Here is a 6,000-nt window from a genome sequence, read left to right as displayed (position 1 = left end):
AACATAAACACCAGGCTCTCAAGCAGGGAGGGAGCCCAGGAAAACCCCAGGAGGTGGAGTTCTCAGTGGTCGGGGGCAGGCTGGCCTCCAGAGGACACACTGGGCTCTTCTGATAGCCAGGGTCACAGCTTACCCCTGCCAGCCACCCCAGATGTTTCCCGGAAGCCCCCTCTTGGCTGTGGCAAGCCCTGAGAACAAAGAGAAAAAAGCTGTGTGGGGGGCAGTGCCTGAGACAAGCGGGAAAGCCATTTCTGACTCCGGCTGGCAACTTAATATAAATGCACAGGCCCTACAGCTCCAAGAAGATTATGACATTTGCATGGAGTAGAGGGAATGTTTTCATACGAAGGGAGGGTACTATGCCTGCAGAGACTCCCAAGTTCACGACCTTAGGGTTACAGCAGAAGGGACATCATAGGGGCACTCTGGGTGCTGGAGAGCTGGTGAGCATGTCCCAAGTCAGGCCCAAGAGGAACAGGGAGTTTCTGCCTTGGCGGCCCTTGCTCTCCCCATTAGCAGCCCCTTTGCAGACCCAGAGAGCCCCCTGCCCTAAAATTTAAAGATCTACCATCCGACTACAAAACCGTATGTCTGTAATCCAGTTTTATAAAGCTATTAAAAACCTTTGTGGCCTTAGCCGGTTGGCTCAGTGGTAGAGCGTTGGCCTGGCGTGCAGAAGTCCCGGGTTCGATTCCCGGCCAGGGAACACAGGAGAAGCGCCCATCTGCTTCTCCACCCCTCCCCCTCTCCTTCCTCTCTGTCTCTCTTTTCCCCTCCCACAGCGAGGCTCCATTGGAGTAAAGATGGCCCGGGCGCTGGGGATGGCTCCTTGGCCTCTGCCCCAGGCGCTAGAGTGGCTCTGGTCGCAACAGAGCGATGCCCCGGAGGGGCAGAGCATCGCCCCCTGACAGGCAAAGCGTCGCTGGGTGGATCCCGGTCGGGCGCATGCGGGAGTCTGTCTGACTGTCTCTCCCCATTTCCAGCTTCAGAAAAAGACAAAAAACAAAACAAAACAACAAAAAAAAACCCTTTGTGGCCTGACCTGTGGTGGCACAGTGGATCAAGTGTCAAATGCTGAGGTCACGGGTTCGAAACTCTGGGTTAGCCTGGTCAAGATACATATGGAAGTTGATGCTTCCTGCTCTGCCCCCTAAAATAAATAAAGTCTTTAAGAAATAAAAACTTTGTGTATTTTAACCAGAAGAGGTAACATTAAATAAAAAGAACTTTATTCAATTATCTTTACTGTACTTAAAAATAATTTCCGTTTGGTCTCTACCATCTAAACTCTTCACTGTGCAGGTCCCAGGCCCCCTTCCTTGGGCTGTGCTCCCCTGGGAAGAGCACGAGGCCAAGTGTCCCTGAGCTTCTGGGAAGGCCCCTTCCCAGGGGCAGTGTTCATCCTCTAATTAAAAGGTTGCATTTCAAAGACACTTTTAATGACCCAAATGTTGTTGCCAGAAAGAAAATAATATCACTGGCATCTGGAGGGGCTGCCCAGTGAGCCCTCTGCACAATGCCTCCTGTGGTGATACACGGGGTTCCCCTAAAAACAAACTCTTTGCAGATGGAAAGTGGACAGATGTTCCCTCCTCATTCTAGACAGTACCTGATGAGCACCTGCAGTATACATTGTGTGAGGGTCCGCCTCAGCCCAGTGGGAGAGATAGAGGGGGTCTTGATGGGGCACAGTGTGGTCCTGCTCTGAAGAAAGCTAGGGGCAAGGAGGGGACATCCAAATCAGACGCACTCTGTCTTGTCATGCTTGCATAAAATCTAATCTAAAGGAAAAAGAGCCACAACAGCAAGCCAGCAGTCACCCGTCGACCCTCCACTGGTCCTTTACTTCTCGCAGCCACCTCCACACACCTACACATGACACTCCCGTCCTTTAGGACCTGTGTGCATCATCTCCTCTGGACCAATACTTGCTGGATGAATGAGTGAGCCACCAGCATGTGAGCAGCGCTTTCAGGGGGAAACGAAGAGTAAAAAGTAATCACCCCTGGGGAGGTCTTCTATAGCATGCTGAGCTGTCCACAGCTTATTTTGTAGAGTAGCAGCACTGAAAAATTGTAGCCCACAGGCCCAATCCAGCCCGAGGTCTGTTTTTTATAGATAAAGGTTTATTGGAACACAGGCCTGCCTATCATTTGCGCAGTGTGTCTGGCAGTTTCCACACTACAACATAGGCAGGGTCCACCTTATGGCCCAAAAATATTTGGATCTGACCCTTTGCAGAGAGAGTTTGCAGCCCCCTGCTGTCGACAATGTTTCATCGCTGAGCAAGAATACACAGGAGGGTCCGACCTGGACAGCGGCAGTTGGCATGAGGCTGGAGGCAGGGAGAGAAGTCAGCGGCCACCGCTGTTGTCCTGGTGAGAGCTGCTACCAGCCTGAGCTAAACTGGTCAGGGTTGAAGGGAACGGCAAATAAAACCCTTTGATTAGCACTGGCCTTCTGAAGCACAGGGTTGAGAAAGATTCTGAGGATGCTGCAGGCTCAGCAAGGGAGATTTCACTGCATCGTGAGCACACTGCGGAGGAAGGGCAAGGAGGGGCCAGGGTTGTGGGGATCACAAATTTCCCGCCTAAATTACAATGTATGTTTCTGTTTCATTGATACCAAAGACTAAGCCTCGGCCACAAGAATTTCTTCTTTGCTGACAGATGTTCAAAAAATAAAAAATTCATCTCAAGATTTGCTCACATCTGAAAACCCTGAAGAATTCCCTTTTTTTCTCTCTCATAATGGCAGGGTGTGGTAGGCATGTCTGGGCATTTACCCAAAGGTCCCTGCCTGCCTGGGAGCCCACTCTGCCCCCTGAAGGGGGAACTGGTCAGAGATGGGGCTGGGGGTCGTGCTGCCAACTTAAACCAGGCACTGGACAAGCGTCCCTGTTAACTCATATGGGCTCCAACAGGAAAGCTGACTGCAGCCTCCAGGGGCAGTCCGGTGTTCGGTGACCTAACAGCAGGTGGAGGAGGCCGGTGGAGGTGAAGCAGGTTAGTGGGTGGTTCAGGGAACACGTGGGCCTGGGTGGGACAGGAAGTGGGATCTGAAAAACCACGGTGACAACGGCTGGTCAGCCCAGGCTCAGGGAAGGAAATACAAAGCCTCATCTTCTGGGTGAGCAGAGGGGGCGTGGCGGGGTCCTACAAGATAGGGAGGGGTGGGCAGGGGTGTGATCTGGCCCAACCAAGACATTGGTATCACTTCCCCTGAACCATTGTGTCCCCTCTGAGACATCTTTGGCTGCAAGTGTGCAGATGGCTTTGAAATTAACTGTTTGCAGGAGAGGAAGGTTCCCTTCCCTCACCCCAGAAGGACAGAAGGCCTTTGTGTTGCCAGCAAGGCTCTCAGAGGGAGGAGAGGTGGGGAAGAGGATGTGAACTGACTCTTTTTCAGCAGCCGCCCAGGCCCAGTGGGGACGGAGCCCCGGCTGTGGGGCTTCCCCAGTGGGAAAGGCAGGCTGCCCAGGGGATGTGGCATGGGCCTTGGACGAGTCCGCTGAGTTCCCACAGTCTCAAGAGCAGTTTGAGGGGATCCCCTGTGTGTGCCTGTGGCTACCCAGGAGGACCCTCTGGGGGACATCTCAGAGCCCCTGGAGGTAGGGGCAGTGCTCAGGGAATAGAAGGAGCTATGGTGACTACCTAGCTATGACCCGGGCCTCAACCGTGTTCCTGCTTCGCTGAAGGCCCCAGCATTCCCCATGAGCCCATGGAGTGGGGGGGGGACCCCAGAAACTGACAGGCTGACAGGGGACGATCTGCCCAGGGAGGTACTGGCTTGTAGTCAGATGCATTTCATAAAGAAATGTGTGTTTGTTGCTTTTACATTCTAGTGTCATGGTGTAACAGTCCTAACTTTTACAAAAAGGAGCAATTCATTCGAGAGGATGAGGAAGCAGAAAAAAACCTCAAAGCACAGTCACAGCATGGGGGCCAGGCATTGGGATACCAACAGGAACCCAGCAGGGTCCCCTTTGCAGTCATTTAACCCCAGGCCTGGGCTGGCATCAGAGTTGCCTGCATCATTTAATCCATATGACAACCCTGTGACATAGGTATTATCATTATTACTCCCATGTTGGCACAGAATGTTTGAGTAACTTGCTGAAAGTCACACAGCCAGACAACCCATGGAGAGTCCATGGAGAACCAGGATTCTTTCTCTCTACCACTCTACAGTGTGGCCCCCAGAGAAACAGGGGTCATCTTGAACTGATGGACACCCCCAAATGTATCTTCTACATTTGACCAAGTCACCAGGGAGGACAGGCAGCAAGGAGGCAGATGGGATGTTACACACCTGTGTGACTTCCAGTTTACATAATGACTTCACAAACTTTTAACCTCACCACAACCCCCAGAGGAAACTGAGATCTGGCAAGTAAGTAACAGGCCTGAGGCCATTGCAGCTGCTGAGAGCTGGGGCACATCTAGGGTCTTGGGGATGTTTCTCGCTGACCTTGGCCTTGCTGGTGCAGGGGTGGGGACTGATGGCCCTCTTGGTGCAGCAAAGACGGTGGGTGTCTATGTCTGCCCAGGCTGTGGGTGCACAAAAGTCAGATAAGCAATGACTACGTCCAAGTCCTTGCTGATCGAGTCCTGTGTTCCATTTCCCCCTCACCCCCGACATCAAGTCCTGACATGATGGAAGCTACTTGGAAGGGAGAATGGAGCTGGGAGCAAAGGCTCCTGCTTCTGGGACCCACCTCCAGAAGCTTTGGGGAGGCACCCTCTTCTGTGGCCGAGGCCACAGAGCTTACTTCCTGTCTCAGTTCTCTCTTGGTGGAGTCAACGCACACCCTTCAGAAGAGAAAGAACTGGGCCAGCGGCACATGGGGATGGGTCCTCCCGAAACTTCTGCCCTCCCCGAACAGGGGGGCAGTGTGGGGGCACTTGGTGCCTTCACATCCATTCCTGGAGGAGGCACCTGCCAGCAGGGTGAGGCCTGTGGGGACCGGGGCTCTCAGAGGCCACTGGAGCTGGAGAACGAGGCTCCTCAGGAAGGTCACAGGCCTCTGATGGGCTGTCCCACTTGGGGAAGAGAGAGACAAGGAGCTTTCTGGGCCACTGCTCCCAGGACAGTTCCCATTATTCTTTCAAACAAGAAGAAATGAACTTGAGCTCTAGCAAGAGATGTGTGTTAGATCTGCCAGCTCTTCCCGAAGGTTAAGGCAACCTAGGGAAGAAAGAGAAGATAACCTCGCAGGCCCTGGGCCATGACACGGCCAGCCAGGTGTCCTGGAGTGGGGACCCCTCACTGAAAAGTCACAGTCACAAGGGAGTGGGTGGGGCGCTCCCAAATCACACACCTGCTGAACCTGCAGTCCTGGGCGGTCTCCATAGCTCCTTCCAGAAACATGCTGAAACTGAGACCCAGCGTGTGGAACACTGAGACCCCTGGGACTGTGTCCCCACAAGGATTAGGAGGGGTTTGCATCAGGCAATCCCGGAGGGGCTTCCCAGCTCTGACCCCGAGATCATGAGCTAAACCCTTAGACTGTGTGTGAAAACACAGGGAGCAGGGAGCAAGACAGACTGGACTCAGGCCTATTTAACAGAGGCTTGAAGCAGCTCACACTAAAGTCCAAGAACACAACACTGGTCTTCATGCGGCTCCTCAACACAACCTGTGACCCTGGCGTCCCCTCAGCCTCCAGCGTTCTCCCAGATCCGCTCTGACCTGGTCTAACAGATAAACAACAACTCACTTGGAGCCTAGGTCTGTCCCGTGCAATGTTTGGGAAATATTTATACTAAAGGAAAAGTATTTGTTGTCAACCTAAACCCAAAACTTAACTGGACATTGTGTATTTTTATTTGCAAAGTCTGGCAGGGGGTGTCTACACCCCCGAACCCCCAACCCTGACTGTGGCTGTTTGCTGAGTGCAGCTTCTAGAAGCTGCAGCTGCCCCAGGCATAGCCCCGCCCACATCCATGCAGAAGTATAAGCAGAGACTTCTGGGCCCTGAATGAGACCAGAGTGCTTTCT

The sequence above is a fragment of the Saccopteryx bilineata genome, chromosome 1 (assembly GCF_036850765.1).
Source record: "Saccopteryx bilineata isolate mSacBil1 chromosome 1, mSacBil1_pri_phased_curated, whole genome shotgun sequence".
Lineage (NCBI taxonomy): Eukaryota > Metazoa > Chordata > Mammalia > Chiroptera > Emballonuridae > Saccopteryx > Saccopteryx bilineata.
The sequence above is the reverse complement of the archived record's forward strand: the minus strand, read 5'-3'. Positions refer to the sequence as shown.